Below are 17,245 nucleotides of genomic sequence, written 5' to 3' on the forward strand. Positions count from 1 at the left end.
ATGGAAACAAGAGACGCTCTCGAACCCTGAACCAGAGCTCACCCGGGGTGAAAAGCCCACTGCTGCCTTAGCCATGGCACCTGTTTCCCAGCACCCGGGCGGGTGTTCCTTTCCTGTGGGAAGTGGCAGACATTTGGAAGTTAAATTTCTGAAAGCACATCATAAGGGCAGGAGAGACCCTCTACCTCCTTGTGTTGAGGACGAAGACTGGCAGAATGGCCTCGGCTGGAGCGAGAGAGAGAAGGGAGGCTTTCGGCGATGAGAAGTTGCCATGGACCATCAGGCGGCACAGGAAGCCAGAGGGACCCCCTGAACCCTCGCCGCTGATGAAGTTAACTGGGGAGGAAGGCAGGACGGAGGTGGCATTATGGCTCAAGGAAGGGACTCCTGGCTGCAGAGTCATCAGTGAGGACATGGCTCAAGCCTCGGGGCAGGTGGCATGCAGCCATTCGGGGTCATGTCCACAGCACCCAAGGCTTCTGGGGCTGGAAGTAGCCCAACCCAGCCCCAAAAGCGAAGCCACAGAGTAGGAGCCCAAGGAGAGAGGCACCTTAATTGATATTGACTTTCCTTAATCTGAGCATCTGGACTGCATCCCTGAGATCCTACTGGATCCACAGATGGAAACCATCCCCCAGACTCCAGAGTCAATATGGGCAAAGTGAAGAAACGTCCTGTGAGCCGCCGATAAAGAATCGAGTCAGGTAGCTTGGGTAGCCTGGTTCCCCCTTCCCTGGGCTTGGGAGGGCCCTGAGCAAACCGGGGGTCAGCAGAGAAGGGAGGCCGTGATCTGCAGGACCACAGAAGCGATACATGGGAACCAAGTAATCTGATACAGACGCCTGCTCCCCCTCCTTCTACTAGGTGGCTTGGGGCAGGAGGTGGGGAAGAGAGAGAAGAGGTGGACACAGGGCACAGAATCCATTGGGGACATGGAGGGAAAGGATAGGCGTCTGCAGAGTTCACAAGCTTGGGGGACAGGCTGGACATTGACATTTTCCTTGTTTCCAAACGTGAGGTGCAAACCCTCTGTGAAGGGTCACCCTGGGAAGAGAAGAGGAAAGCCCTTCTCTCTATTATTCCTCCTGCTTGTGCCTCGTGTGAAAAATGCCTTAGCCTGAAGCCAGCCACCCCAGAGCCGGTTCTCCCCAGGAAGATTAGTGGTAAGCTTCCCGAGGCAGCCGGGGCCATCACCCCATGCCTCCTTTACACGAGTGGGCCCCATGTACACCTGCACCAGCGCCCGCTCAGAGGGGCACGGGAGAAGGCATTAGTAGCATTGAGCAGCCAGCGGGAGCAGATTAGGAGCCACTGAGCTGTAGGATTATCCCTGGATCTCACTGTCCATTCACCACTCCAGCTGTGTTCTCTGGAAAGCGATCTAGAGAGGCCCGGAGAAGCCGGGTGTGGTGAGGACTGCTGTAGCCGAGGTCTACTGAGCAATGCCCACGAGTGAGCAGCAGCAAGAAACAGACATGCCCAGGCCTGCTTGCCGCGGGCACCCAGGGTCTCTTTCGACACCATGAGACTATCCCCCACAATCCGCACAGAATCCCATTCCCGAGTGCCACCTTCTCACTGGACTTATCTCCCCACTCTGTGCTTCGGGCCTTGGGTTCAAGAGTGACTTGGCTCGACGCTCTCTGACAAGGGACTGCCTAAGCCCAGAAAGGCTGACCTTCCCCCCTACCCCGTCCGGGAGGGTTTTCCCAAAGTCTCTTCCACTTCCTAATTCTACCCAACTTGGCTAGAATTAGACCCAAAGTAGCAGTTCCTTCAAACCAAAGATAGGCAAGATCTCACAGAGGCCTCTCTGTCTAACCAAATGAGATGGCCAGCAAGTGTCCAGAGGCTTGCAGATTCCGTCTCCACGGAGCCCGTCTTCGGGCCCACGTGATGACTGGCACCATGACACCTCCCTCATCTTCCCCCAGAGGCCATGGTCTGTTGGCTTCCCCGCCACCTGCTGATGACAGGGGCATAAAGCCCTCAAAGGGCGAGGACAAGCCAGGCACTGTGTCAACTGTTTCACGTAAATATCTCAGAGATTTTTCACAACGACCTTGAGGGTAGGTATTTTCCCATTTTACAGGGGAGGAAACTGAGGCTCATAGATTTACCATATAGCTAAAAGGCAGCAGAACAAAGATTTTAACTCATACCCATTAACCTCCAACGACAGGGCTGGTCACCCCGGTCTAGATGTCCACCAAGGCCCTGCGGGTAAGAAAACAGGGCAGAAGGTTAGAAATGAGAGCTGTCCCGATGGCTCTGGGAGGTATGAAGACGCGGCGGGGGCCTCCACCCTGCAGGGCAGACTTGTCTGAAGCAGCTCCAGAAAAGAAGACCCAAGGAAGGCAGTGAGGAGCCTTAGAAAGGCAGGCTGGCCTGGGTTTGATCCCAGCACCTCAATGCACCAGCTGTGTGAGTTTGGACAAGTTGCTCAAGCTCTCTGAGCCTCAGTCTCTCTATCTTTAAAATATGAAACAAGAGCTTCAGCTTCATGGAGTTGTACCTGGCACAGTGCCTGGCATCAGAGTTGGCACTCATTACACTCAATTTCCCTTTCCCCTGATTCCGGGGAGTAGTTGTGACTAACGCGGGCCAGGTGCATAATGGAAAGCACTAGAAATATCTGCTTAGCTGTGCAATTTGGGAGAAGGCAGATGCAGGCTGACATAAAGGAGAGCTAGCACCGAAACCATTCAATCCTGACAGGGGCTTCTTTTGGGGTAGGGAGTTTCTCATTGAAAGAGGTATGCAAGTCCACTGGGAAATGAGCTGGACTGGGTGAGTTCTAAGAACTCCTACAGCTCCAACAAATTATGACTCTATGAAATGCTCAGTGGATTTATGGGGAAGTATTTTCCCCATCAATTCCAGAAATGTTGTGCGTTTATTAGTAAGTGCCCACCTCCACTCACTGCTAATGGGATTATAAACTGACACAAACTTTCTGAAGAGTAATTTGACATAATGCGTCAGGAGCCTTAAAAATATCTACACCATTTGACCCTGTAGGAATTTGTCCCAAGGAAATAATCTGTAATGTGCTCAGAGATACAAGTACAAAAATGTGGCTTGTTATTTATAATAGCAAAAAAAAAAAGTGGAAATAATTGAACTGTCCAACAATAGAGGAATGATTAAATAAATTAGGCCAAAAGATGGAAAACCATGCTTCCATTAATCTTGAGGATTTTCCCCACAATTATCCGTTAGAAGCAAAGAAGCCTCTTTAAATTCAAGTTCTTAGAAAGAGTCTCCCATTAAGTGCACTCTCTCTTACTTACTCTATTTTAAACAACAAAGTACTGTTTGGGGAAATCACATTAGCCCTCCCTGACCTCGATCAATGCTAGTTTGGGATGTTTAAAGAGGTCACCTGCCGGAATTGGCAAAAAGGATGCAGAAAAATTTAACAAGGATTTAGTAATTATGCTGAGGGTTATGACCTCACAGTTGCAAGTGTTGGCTGTGATTGTAAACAAGCTTTTCCAGATCACTTTTAAAAGCAATACAGTAAGTAGTTATGTTGTAGAGATCACTAGTACACACTTATGGGACAAATAAAGACTATCCTAATGTTCTGTAAATAGGTATTTGTGACCTGGAATACAATTTCCAGAGACAACGCTGCACACAGATTTTAAAAGAGCTGCATCTCAATTGCAAACAAGTTAGACAAGAAATGGAAAAGATGTGCTCTAGACAGCTATGCTGAGTAATTCACACAGCAGCTCTGGGGATGATTAAAGCACAAACGTCAAAGATACTAGAAGGTCAGTATCAAATGTAAAAGTGGGGAAAAAAGTAATCTTTCTAAATAGAAGCTATTTTGTGTTATAAGGTTTTAAATATCAATACGTAACTAAATTTATAAATTAAGCATTACGAGTCAGCATTTGATGATTTCTCTAAATATTTGTACATTCAAGTTGACCTCAAAACTTTTTATTGAAACTTCCATTTGGGGAAAAGTGGGTGTTCTGTTCTTGGCTACCATATATTTAGGCTCATAAGATATATAGCCATGGAAGAAAAGATCTGTGAAATAATATTAAATAGGAAACATAGTTTCTAGGTTACAGTCTGATTCTAATTTTATTTAAACACACACAACTGTGGACTTTGGGGAAAAATACCACAAAGAACTATGCCAAAATGTTAACAATGACTATAACTGGGTAGTGCGATTATAAAGCATGTTTTCTTTCAAGCTGTTTTTTTTTTCTTTAAAAAATACTGTTTCTTAAATTTTTTGTCATGTTTATTTTTGAGAGAGAGAGAGACAGAGCCTGAGCAGGGGAGGGGCAGAGAGGGAGGGAGACACAGAATCTGAAACAGGCTCCAGGCTCTGAGCTGTCAGCACAGAGCCCGACGTGGGGCTTGAACTCGTGAACTGCAAGATCATGACCTGAGCTGAAGTCGGATGGTTAGCCGACTGAGCCACCCAGCCACCCCAAATATACTAATATTTTAACTAAGGGAGATTTTTTTTTTTAATTTTTTAGGTTTATTTATTTATTTTGAGAGAAAGAGAAAGCAGGGTAGGGGCAGAGAGAGAGAGAGGAGAGAGAGAATCCCCAGCAGGTTCTACACTGTCAGCACAGAGTCCACCACGGGGCTCAAACCCACGAACTCCGAGATGATGACCTGAGCCAAGATCAAGAGTGGGTTGGATGCTTAACCAACTGGGCCACCCAGGCGCACCCCAAGGGAGATCATTTTTTTTTTAAGTCTTCTGTAAAAGTGCCTCCTTTCTTAGATTCTCCCTTGGGGCTATTAGAATCTCTTTTGTTCCCATTCACTCCCTAAATCTTTGGGAACTGCAGTATGTGACGAGCCAGGAGGATTTTAATAGACACATATGCACTGACATAGGGAGATGTGCCTGACACAATAATGAGAGGGAGAAAAAAAAGCAGACTACTAAGCAAATATCAATAACTCATGTGTGATAAGATTCCCCCTCTGAAAGAAGAGGAGCGCGGGGAGACAGAGAAAGGGAGGGAGGGAAGGATAACAGACGTGTGTGCGTGTGTGTGTGTGTGTGTCTGTGTGTGATATACACAGACATAGCGGTAGGTCCAGTGGGGAAATCCCATACTCTTCTGTATTGTTCATTTTTTTTGGCGCATGTTTATAATAGGATGTAATCGGCTTTTTGCTGATTCTACTGAAACCGGGGAATGCTGAAGGCGAGTCCCATCCATTTGCATGGCTTCACTACTCCACAAAAGAAAAAAAAAAATTAACCAGCATCGCCTAGTCCCCCTAAGCCTGGAGGGTACAAAGGAGTTTACGATGACAGCAATGAGCTGTGTGTCTGTGGCCCTGTCCGCTGTTGCAGGACTTCTAGCGTCTAAGAGGACACAGAGACACAATTGACCATGAAGAGCTTGTTCGCTGAGTGTTTCCTATGAGCCAGGCACCGTGCCAAGTGCTTTGCACACAGTAACTTAGTTAACCCTTACCACAACCTTCTATCCATTTTATAGCCGAAGAAACTGAGGCATTAAGAGGGTGGTAGGTCCTTGTTAGGGCCACCCAGCTGCTGAAGGTGGAGGAGAGATCCAGGCGGAGAATCGGACCTCCTCCCATTTTGGAAAAGTCCTCCGTAGTGCTCCCTCCTAGCTCCCGCAGGGATAGCAAAGACAAGAAAGAACAGGCTCACAGACCCTAGATGTGGCCTCCTGAAGTCCTTAATGTAGACAATACGCATCCTTCTTCCCTAGGGGGTGGGGAGGGGCACCGTGTCTGGCCCTCAGTGCTGACCCAGCCTCAGGGCGGACTGTCATAGTCAGTCTGGGGAGACGGGACCCCCACCTCGGTGCCTTAGTGCTCCGTTCCTGCTGCGGGTGGTGGCCCTGGCGCCATCAAGCCATCAGTGAGAGAGCCTGGACCTTCAGCACAGCAGGGCTGCTCTGTGCTCTCTGAAGCCCCCATGCGGAGCTGAGCCCAACTGCCCTCCACCCTTCTGTGCCACGCGGCCTGACTTAGATGGTACACGCTGCACCCTAAAAACACCTCCTTGTTTCTATTGGCAGACCTCCAGCTCCACCTTCCCAGGACTCAGACAGGATTCCCCAAATGAGGACGGAACCACCCTTTCCCTAACACAATGCTAGAGGGCCCACTCCCGCCTCCCCAAGGGCACTTTCCCCCCTTGATGGTTTCTCCAGCCAGCCTCCCTCTACCCGCAATCCTTGCCTGATGCTAAGCCCACATTAGCATCCAATAGAAACAGCCCTGCCCACTTATGCAGCGTCACCTCCCCGGGGTGACTGGGTGACTCCGTTCAGCTGGGGCTTCTGGTCTGCGACCCCCTTTGGAAATAGGAGAAGGACCTAGGAGCCTCTGGAAACCACTATCCATTTCTCCTCTCAGATTTTATCTCCTCCTGGGTCTTCCTTTTGATCTTGTTTTCAAGCCAGAGATGAGCATTTGCACGTTGACTCAGGCTTGATTATAACTGACTCTGAACCTTTCTAGTGATTAAAGTAGCCGCGAGGCGATGTTCTCCAGAGATCTGTACTGCAGGTTGAATAATTCAAGGCATCCCTTCCAGAAGGCTGAGAAAACTGGGAGGGAGAAAAAAAAAAAAAAACCAGAAAGCAGGAAACTTTTTTTAAAGAAAAGAGTAATTTCCCCAATGCCGGCGACACAATAAGTACTGGATAAACGTTGGTTAATTTTGATTGACATAAACACTCCAACAGAAATCCAATGGAGAACTGGCACTAACGAGCCTGGAGCAGGATACTGGAAGCTTCCAGCAAGTGGGGCACTTCAGGCGACTTCCTCCCTTCCCCCCATAGGATGATATGCTTGGGAGCTTCTGGTGTTTTCCAGACTAGGACAGAAGCATGAAATGAGGACAGTAGGGGATGGAGTGAGGGGCACCTGTCGCCCCCTGCTCAGCCTGATGGACTGACGCTGAGCCAGTGGAGACGGGCTCAGCCCAAAAGATGAAGGAGCTGTTTTCACTAAGGTTGACTGTGTGGGACCGTGGGTCGAGGCTGGGCTGCTTTGGTGCCCCCGTGGCCAGGTGGGACATGGTGAGGAAGAGGCGAGGGACTTTCTCCACCTCAGCTCTGGCTTCCTGCGGTGGCGTCAGGGAGACGGGAAGCAATGGGAGGGCAGAATCGAGCCGTCTATACCAGGTAGAATGCCTGGGAGGTGGCCTTCTCTCTGAAGGTCTTCAGCAGCAGTAGCATTGGCCAGTTACCACCTTCAAACGGCAAGCAGAGGGCTTCCTGAGGAAGGAGAGTTGAAGAGGCATGGGTATGAGAACCAGCTACCATGGGCAGCCTCACATAATGAGGGAAGATTCCCGAGGGGAAGAGGAGACCTCTCAAGAGGCAGGGAGAGTCAGCGGCTCTTACCACCAAGGACTAATTGGACCGTGGCTGTGTTCGTACCCACAGGCTGGGGCAGTCCAGGGGGTTCAGGTTTTAGGACTTCCCGCCCAGGACTGGTCCAACATTTGGCATCAACATCTAGTGGAGGTCCCTCACCTAAGAAGGTTCTCGAATCCCCCTACCTGACTGCTCACATTACAGAAACTGAAGCCCAGAGAGCCTGGGTTGCCCAAAGTCACACAGCTAGTTAGGAGCTGGACAGGGTCAAGAACCGGGATCGCCCTTGGCCTCTTCCTAGTTCCCAGGGTTGTATGTGTGAGAGAGAGAGACAGGCAGGCAGACAGACTGACTGACTGAGATTCCGCCCGCTGACCGAGGCCACACCCGTGCCTCACCCAGCAACTCGGGCCGGTGCACTGTCAGCACATCACCTAGAGGGAAGGCCAGCTGCCACCGCTCCCTGAGCCGGCACAGTCAGCATCCACAGAACCAATTCATCTACCTGCACTTTAATGAGCATCAGATGCTGCAACCAGGGACCTGGAGGCCCAGAACATTCCAATTTCAAGCCCACTCTTTATAGTCAATTAGCTCCACAACCCCACACCCTGGAGACCCTAGGGCCACAGGAGCCACAGAGCCGGCAGCCGGGGCATCTCCCCACACACTGAGCCCCAGGCCCTTGCCGGACAGCTTCTTGGTGTTCCCACATTGGAAACGCCACCACTCCTGGGAAATAAGACGATTGGAAAACGGGGTCTAAGGTTCATCTCGAATACGAGGAGGCGTCTCAACAGCTCTGGGCAGAACAAATCATCGAGGAATAGACACACACTGCTTTCAGACCCTCCCTCCAAAATCGCTTCAGATTGGTAAACAAGCTTCAGTGAACTTGGGAACAGCCCAGAAGGGTTCAAATAGGTTAGCCGAGCCACACCTTTGGGTTCTCTGCGGGGCAGCCCGTTTCCGCCCACCTCCTTCTCCCTCCACCTCTTGGAGCGACGAGTACTATGGCCCCGCCCCTATGGCCACTGGTGATTGGACAAGGGGTAGGCATCTGGTCTGACCTGGACCAATCAGAGTCCCTTCGCTGCAAAGGGTGGGAAACTGGTGTTGGGGGTGGGGAGAGAGGAAGGAAGAGATTAAGTCTCGGGTGCCTGTGGATGGAAACTGTACCACGGGCCGTTTCCATGCACCCCGGGGACCAGAGAAGCAACGAAATCCTGGCTTCGGAGAAAGAAGCATGGAGCAGAAAGGAAGAGAGGACATCCAAAACCGAGCCCCCGTAATGTCCCGCCCCTGGTCCTCTGGAGCTCACAGACATATTTGCTCTGTTTTCTGCCGAATTGTTTCTCCTCTGGTTTAAACACCCTTAGGTCCTTCGACGGCCCCTCGTTGGATGTGATCTGGGATGCCGTCGCCATATTAAACAGACCTGGGGTGTCTCTGTTCCCTCTCGAGTGGAGCATCAGGACCTCAGCCAGAGCCCTGGGCGCAAGGGCTGCCCGCAGCTGTGAGGAGAGGTGGGCCCAGCACCCCCTGCTCCTCTGTTCCCGCAGCCGGGTCTGTTAGCCCTGCGGCAGCCACGCTGTGGCTCGGTTGGCTCATGGGAAGCTCACGGTCTGTTAAGACCCCCGTGTTTTTGTAAAGCCACATGTTCTCACTTTCCTTCATTTCACTGAAGTAAGCCTTTCAAGATGCTACCCTCTTGTCAACTGCGCCTCTCCATCTGCTCTCATCCCTTCCTCCCCTGGCTCCCCGCCTCTACTCTGCTTCCTATTACACCCCACACTGAAGCCAGGGGGAGCTGCCGAAGGCACATTGCTGACCGCTTTACACCCTGGGTAAGCCGTTCTGTGGCTTCCGCACCGTATAGGAGACAGTCCAAAGCCCTGGGAGTAGCCACATGGTCTTCTGGGGTCTGCCGGCCCATCTTGCCAACCCGTCTCCCTCCTCAGCCTCCTCCGCCCCTGACAGACGACATCAGACCACACCCGGGCCACGCCTCTTCCCCTGGTGCCACACCTGGACACGGGTTCCTTCAGCCTGCGTTGCCTCTGTCGCTGCATCATGGCGGGCAGCTCTGGAGTCGGACACACCGGCTGGAATCTAATAACCTTGAGAAACTTCACTCCCTCTCCCAGCCTCTGTTGCCTCAACTATAAATCGGTACTAAAAACCGCCTCCCAGCAGGGCCGTGGAGAGAATTTGAAATCATGGGCAAAGCGTCAAGTACAACATCTATAGGCGCCTATAAAGTGCTTTGTAGGGCTACTAAGGTTTCTAGGTGTACCTAGAAACTTCCCATCCACATATCAAGACCCAGTTCAAGTGTTAGCACATCCGTGAAGCTTTTCCCCAGCCAATCCTAGAATCTGACAGAGCTCCTGCCTCTGACCTTGAAGCAACTATGCTCCTTCTAACTGTGTGTCCCACTGTGTGACCTGCATCTAGGTCAGTCTCCCCACCCTCTTATCCGACTGGCACCCAGGGCAAGGACTGGGTCTGATTTCTCCCTACAACCCCCAGGATATGCCTGGTGGGCAGAGGAGATCTGTAGATATTTACTTAACTAAGTCACATCGGATCACTCGAATCTTATTGAATTCTGTCAGCCAGCATCCTCTCCCAGCTTTTAGAAGTTGGGCATCCTTCTTCATCAATAATCATAGCTACACCCCATTGGTCGCTTCCTGTGTGCCAGGCACTTTCTGGGTGTGCCTCTCATGATTATCTCATTTAGCCCTTCCGATCGTCCCTCAGGTAGGCACTGTAACTCACCTCGTTTTCCAAATGGGGAAACTGAGGCTCATAGACTTATGTCAGATGTCCCAAGTCAAGCAGCCAGGAAGCAAGAGGAGGCAGATCCGAGTCCATGTGTTCCGTTTCCTCTTTTTGCCTCTTTTGCCTCTTTTTTTAGCGTTTTATTTTTAAATAATTTTCGATTCATGGAAGAGTTGCAAACATGATGCAGAGAGTCCCCGTATGCCCTCCACCCAACCCTACTGGCGCTGACGTCTCCCTTAACTGCGGTATATTGATCAAAATTTAAAATTGGGGCGCCAGGGTGGCTTAGTCGGTTAAGTGTCCGACTCTGGCTTTCCACCCAGGTCATGAGCTCATGGTTTGTGGGTTCAAGCCCCACATCGGGCTCCGTGCTGACAGTGTGGAGCCCGCTTGGGATTCTCCCTCTCTCCTTCTCTCTCTGCCCCTCCCCTGCTCTCTCTCCATCTCTCACAATAAATAAACTTAAAAAATTAAAAATGAATGTTGGTACAACAGTATTAATGAAACTACAGACATTACTCGGATTCCCCCAGTTTTTCCCTGAATGCACTTCCTCTGTCCCAGAACCCAGCCCAGCGCCCAGTGTCCCATTTACTCATTCTGTCTCCTGAGTCTCCTCCAGTCTGTGACCACTTCTTGGTCTTTCCTTGTCTTTCATGACCCTGGCACTTCGAGAGAGTAATGGATATTTTATAGAATGTTCCCCAGTTTGGACTTGTCTGGCGTTTCCTCACAACTAGTCTGAGGTTATGGATTTGGGGGACCTTGCACCATACTGGGGGTACATACTATCAACCTAACCTTACTGGTGATGTTAGCACTGATCACTTGCTTTCTCCTCTGCAGTCACTATTTTTGCACACTTACTTTTTTTATTTTAATGTTTATTTTTGAGAGAGAGAGACAGAGTGCGATCAGCGGAGGAGCCGAGAGAGACAGACAGACAGAATCCAAAGCAGGCTCCAGGCTCTGAGCCATCAGCACAGGGCCTGATGTGGGACTTGAACTCACAAATGGTGAGATCGTGACCTGAGCTGAAGTCGGATACTTAACCGACTGAACCACCCAGGCACCCCGCACACTTGCTTTTAACCAGCACGCTCTGATGCCCTTCAGTCCACATCACTGGTGCTGGAAAAGACTAGCGCCTGGCCGGGCAGGATGCTCACGGAGATGAGAGCCCAGAACAAAAGGATTCTGGGTCCCCCAAGGCAGGGCCAAAGTGTCAGCTGCCCTTCATGGCATCCAGAGCACCAGGAAGGGGCATTCCCCCCACGCTGGAATCATCGAGGAAGGCTTCCTGGGACCGCGGGGCTTTGGAGGGATGCGGAAGGCAGCAGGAAAGCATGGCCATTCCAGGCAGGGAACCAGCACCGGCACGGGCATCCTCACAAGGAGAAGCCAGCGAGGACGGGATCTAAATAAGAAGGCAGTGACTAGACTAAAATCACAAAAAAGGTCATCACAGCCATCCCTCATCTCCAGGCAGGAAGACTCTGTAACCCTCCCCAGTCCCTTCAAAACATCTCCACATTTGTAGCCTAGAAACTCAGAGCAATGGTTTCCAGATGGAAAAACTCGAGGCAGTGGAGCACCCCACATCTCTCCCAGGCCCCTCCTGCCTCAGTGCTCCCACCGCTCTCTGACACTCCCCTGTCATTTGTCACAGCCGCCTTTGCTTTTAGATGCAAGCAAGCGAGCTAGTCTGAGCAGAGCCTCCCCACTGGACTGCGGGGAAGGTGGGGACGGGATGGGGGGCGGGGATCCTGCTCCATCCTCCTCTGGCCTTCTCCGTCCGGGCACTGAGCCCAGGGCCCCAACACACAGTAGGGGCTTAGTAAATGCTTGTGGGAAGGTAGGAAGAGAGCAGACTCGCTTCTGCAAGAAGCTTTGAGGGGAATATTCTGAAAACATCCTGCGACTCCCACCAGCTTCCAATGCTCAGAAAATCATTTCAAAAACTGACGACTGTGAAATTTCAATTATATTCACAAGGAAAGCTAGAGTGAACCACAAGAAGCACAGAATAGTGGCTTTGCGTTTGAGAGGCCACAAAGGGCCTGAGAGAAGGGCCAGCCATGAGGCCAGACCTATCGGTTTCCAGAACCCAGCTGCACTTGAGCAGTCCTGAATTTATAGCCTATGAAGCAGGGGACAGCTCCAGGGAAATTAGAAGTCTATAAGGACGGGTAGGTAGCTGCCGTGAACAAGCTACCAAAAATAAGTTAGTGCTCGAGGCTGCATTAATAGGTGTATAACCTCCACACCAAAGGAGGTGATAGACCTGTTCTGCTCTATGCTGGTTAAACCACAAGAAAGGCCTTCAAGAAAAGCCAGCACAGCTTAAAGAGAGAAAGCAAGTTGTGGCCAGACTCGAGGCTGGAGAAGTGGGTGGCAGCCAAACCTACAAGGTCACATGGGTCATATACAATTTGGATTTTATCCCAAAAACAATGAGAAGCCTTAGGCTGTCTTTGCATATTGGCCAGAGACCCAGAGTAGGCTAAGACCCAGACCCTACTCCCTACCCACCCACACCATGGAGGAACTGATCCTCTATGTCCAGGAGGGACGCTACATTGGAAGAGCGTCAAAGGAGCAGGAGGGGACCCCCTGAGCGTTGGTCATGAGAATGTGGCCCACTGGAGAATGCCCCTTGCATTCACTTCCGGACCTGGCCTTCGGGGATCTCAGAGAACCAGCGGCTGCTAGAAAAGGCTTTCTGCAGCAGAATTACATGATGTCTATCTGACTTTTGGGGGGGGGAGGGGGGCTCATCCTGCAGCACACCGGGCATCAGGGCTCATCTCTTTCCTGCCGTACTTCCCTTAAAATCAAAGAAGTCACCACCTATCAATCCACTCGTCCTGCAGCAAGTGCAGCCACGCCTCCCGGGCCAGCAGACGGCGGGCACACGTCTGGGTCCCTAGAGAGGCCTTCCTAGGCATTTCACTGCAGCAAACACAGGCTCTCACCCTCCACCCCTGGACCCCTCCCACTGCCCTCCGCTCCTCCCCACCACCACGCTCCTCTCTGCGTGCTTCCCAGGTGTCGCTACCAGAAGCCCCACCTCCCAACGCCCGGCCCTCACCCGAAGTCAAGGGCAGGAGCCACTGTTGCTGCTGCCCTTGGTAGTCACTCCCAGTCCAGGTCCAGGATGGGCGTGTTTGATTGGTCCCAAGCCTGTGTCCTGACGGCGAGGGAACCCGGGAAAGTGAGTTTTTTGATTGTCCGCTGGGGCTGCCTGGCTCCAAGCCTCAAAAGCTAGCTTTGGCAGACATGGGGGGGGGGTGGTCCCGATGGCAGAGGACCAACGAGAGTGGCATATGCCCACCGCAGGTGCCTTCGTGCAACCCGACTCTCATACCAACATCTCTGCTTGTCAAGGCTTTCTTCGTCTTCAGCAGCAGGAAGCCCAGGACGAGGAGTGAGGGGCTGGGAGGCTCAGAGAAGCCAAAGGGCAGGGGCCACCACACAAGCTAATCCCTTAGTCTCTGTGCCCCCAGGACTCCATGGGACCCAGGGTCCCCAAAGCTGCTGCTAGCAGGATCGGGAAGGTGTGTGTGGGTCCCACGTGGCTGGACCCTCCATGTTTGAACCCAACGTTCACTCCCAGTGAAGGCAGACGCCAGAGGAGCCAGTATGGCGGAGAAGTAGGGGGCTCCGTACTTCCCGTGTCTCTCAAAGAAGGGCTGAAGCCAAAGGACTTTGAACCCCAAGAGGCTGGGAGGAAAAGACACGGGGTCTTCCAGGGGGAAACCGGGAAAACCAGACGGCCGATAGGGCTACTTCGAGGAACAAATCAAAGCACGCCTGGTGGAGGGTCCGATGGAGACAGAAGCCAGAGGCACAACCTAACCGATGAGCCAAGCTGCCTCCCTTTCAGCAAGGCAGTCCGTCTTTGACTAAAGCCAAAAGCTGCACAGACTGTCTTAGAGCATAGGCCAAGGCTAAGAGGGCCTCCCTGTCCCCTGCTGCCCCCAGCACGTGCCCTAAAAGCTCCTGCTTTTGGACACAATCCCACAAGAAGACACAGAGTGCAAGCACGTCTGGGCCACCATGAGGCCAACTGCATCCTGTTCTAGAATCCTCGGTGCCTGACCCCTTGGAGCCCATCTCTCTGCACTCCTGCACCTGTCAAAGACAGAAAACCCCTCCAATGAGTCCAAGCCACCCTCCTTCTGGAAAACTCCATCCTCTTACGAAATCCTTTCCTGGGATTCCAAGTCCAGAGGACCCCACCTGACAGCAGCTGGATACAGACGCCAATGTTCTGTCTCCTTCCCGGCCTGGGATAGGGCAGTGTCTACCAGTCAGGAACCCCCCACCTTCTTCCTTTTCCTAAGACTCACCTAAGACTAAGTAGAGGCTGGAAAGGAGGGCCACCCCAGGGAAATATGCTAAAATTTAACCACAGTGAGAGCAAGATGACTAAAGCCCCCTCCCTCCCCAGCTCCCCCTTCTTCCCTCCTGTGGCTAATTTAGGACCATCACACTGGCCATCTCTTCCAGAAATTAGATGAAACCTTTAGGGAAGAGGAGCAATCTGTGTTGCATAATCACACACTTGGGACCCCCCACCCCCCGCTCTCCCTTAGGCCTAGAGGAAAGAATAATAATAATAATAATTAAGCTGGTCTATTTATGGTTCTGAAAATCAGCAGTTCTGGGCCACACCTGCTATAGGGTCGAGCTGAGCCGTGGAAAGACTCCGCCAGACGTCCCCAAGTCTGCGTAACTGTCGCGGGCAAGAAGCAGGGGCTGCCAACCTCCCTCCTTCAGGGTGAACACAAGGACTATTTAGAACAGCTCGTTGATGGGGTCAAGGAGACGAAGCTGGAGACTCTGAAGGGCATCTCACGTCGCAAAACCCAGCCGGCAGCCCAGGCTCATCGCTCAGCATAAGCCATACAGATTTATTTATATTTTGCACGAAAGAGGGAAATTACTTAGCCGTGGGGATCAATTCTTCAATCCAGTGTTTCTAACATGGCAATAGATTTATTTCATCATCTCCCTTTTTCTTTCTTCTCTTCTCAAAGCTGAAAGAAATAAGCCACGCTCTGGGGAGGCCCCGGAATGCGGGGCCTGAGAGGAAGGAAGGCCAGAGAGAAACAAGGTGTCAGGCCAGGAAACCACTCACTAGGCTGCCCGGCTTGGTAGACCGAGCTCTGGAGCCGGAGTTGTGAGACTGGGGTTCCAGACCCTAGTTCTGTCACTTCTCTGAGGTGGGTGTGACTCTGAGCAGGTCCCTGAACCTCCGAAGTAGGGAGAGCCATTCCGGGGCCCCCCCAGGCGGGTGTAAGGAGTGAGGGAGACCAGATGTACCCAGACTTCGGATCCGACTCCCGGTACATCAACGCGACTGATGGAGGATGAATTGTCACCAGATTCGACGGCGTGCCCCGCCGTTCTCTCCACCCAAGCTGCACAGTCTGTGATGTTACAGAGACGTCCCAGCTTGAGCGAGGCTAACACCCAGGCCATGTCCCTAGGCCAGAGACTGCTTGGATGTCCCTCCCCGCATGGGGACAGGCTGAGTCTGGGATGTTTGTGACTGCTCTGGCTGAAGGCACCCCGCAGTCCTGCGAAGCCTCCAGCAGCTGGACAAGTGTGATGAATGGTCCCCCCCCCCCTCCCCGCACGGAACACCCCTCCCCCGAAAACGGGCCAAGGCTGATATATGTGCCGTGTAAATGCAGCTGCTGGTTATCGCAAGGCCGTGATGGAGAACCACGAACACGGGGGGATGACTGCAAGGAAATGATGTCATGGGGATGAGGTCCAGGGAAATGACAGGAAACCTACGTGCTGGGAGGTTCTGGGAGATGCTTGCAGGGGGAGGGGGAAGGGGGCCGTATGGAGCGAACAGCCAGACCAGGCGAAATCACAAGGGTGCCGGAGGGAACTCAGGGGCGAGCGGGAAGGAGCGGAAAAGACCATCCTTCAAGGCCTGTGCCAAGCATTTCCTCTTCCAGGAAGATCTTTCTGGCTTCTGGTTGCGCACCTGCTCCCAAAGGAGCCACTGCCCACGCGTCCGTGAGACTCCTTCACAGGGGCTTTCCAGACCCTCCAAATCTGGCCCCAGATCATCTTCGTCCCCCTAGACTTCCCTTCCCCAAACCCAGCCCCACCACCCTCCCCTGGGCCGTGGCTCCAGACACTTCCTCTACTGCGAATGCCCCCTGCCTCCCTCCCACACGTCAAGCCCCGAGTTCCCTGCTAATCTTGCTCCAATGGCCGCTTTTCCAGGGCACCATCGCCCGGCCTTCCTCCTGAATGGCTGTCATTCTGCCACCCCCAAAACCTCAGAGCATCTTGTCTTTTTGGGGGGCCTCCTTCTGCACCTTGCCCTGTTGCACAGACACTCATTCCAAACCAAGACTGTACTGAGGACAGATAAGTAAACACAGCACGTGCACACAACGCAATACCACTCAGCAACAAAAAGGAAAAAAGTCAGCCACAACATGGCTGTCGAAGGTGTGTTTTGAGGGCGCCTGCACGGCTCAGTGGGTTAAGCACCCAACCCTTGATTTCGGCTCAGGTCTTGATCTCACAGTTCGTGAGTTCAAGCCCCGCATCGGGCTCCATGCTGACAGGGCAGAGCCTACATAGAATTCTCTCTCTCCCTCTCTCTCTGCTCCTCCTCCACTCATGATTGTGTTCTCTCTCTCTCTGTCTCAAAAATAAATAAACATAAAAAAATTAAATTCAAAAATAGTATCTTGGGGCATCTGGGTGGTTCGGTCAGTTAAATGTCCAACTCCAGCTTAGGTCATGATCTCACGGTGCATGAGTTCGAGCCCCGCATCGGATTCTGTGTCTCCCTCTCTCTCTCTGCCCTTCCCCCGCTCATGCTCCATCTTTCTCCTCTCTCACAAATGAATACACATTAAAATACATAAATAAATGAATAAATAAAACTTTTTAAAAATTAAAGAAAATAGTATGTTGAGTAAAAGAAAGCAAACACACAAGAGCCCATACTGTTGGGAGTCCCTTTATGTAAAGTCCTAGAACGGGCAAAATTAACCTATGGTGATAGAAATCGGAACAGTGGTTGCCTTTGGGGACGAGGGCAGTGCTGAACA

General features: G+C 51.9%; 1 long non-coding RNA gene across 1 annotated transcript; it reads right to left on the reverse strand.

Annotated features, from left to right (window-relative positions):
• Positions 1–6,674: 6,674 nt before the first annotated feature.
• On the reverse strand, positions 6,675–8,360 carry LOC144222649 (uncharacterized). The gene is made up of 2 exons (XR_013332452.1): positions 8,302–8,360; positions 6,675–7,259 (listed from the first exon to the last, which is right to left on the reverse strand). It is a non-coding gene; the product is annotated as an uncharacterized LOC144222649 (long non-coding RNA).
• Positions 8,361–17,245: the final 8,885 nt, after the last annotated feature.

Source organism: Crocuta crocuta, unplaced genomic scaffold (genome assembly GCF_008692635.1).
Source record: "Crocuta crocuta isolate KB4526 unplaced genomic scaffold, BGI_CrCroc_1.0 scaffold303, whole genome shotgun sequence".
Lineage (NCBI taxonomy): Eukaryota > Metazoa > Chordata > Mammalia > Carnivora > Hyaenidae > Crocuta > Crocuta crocuta.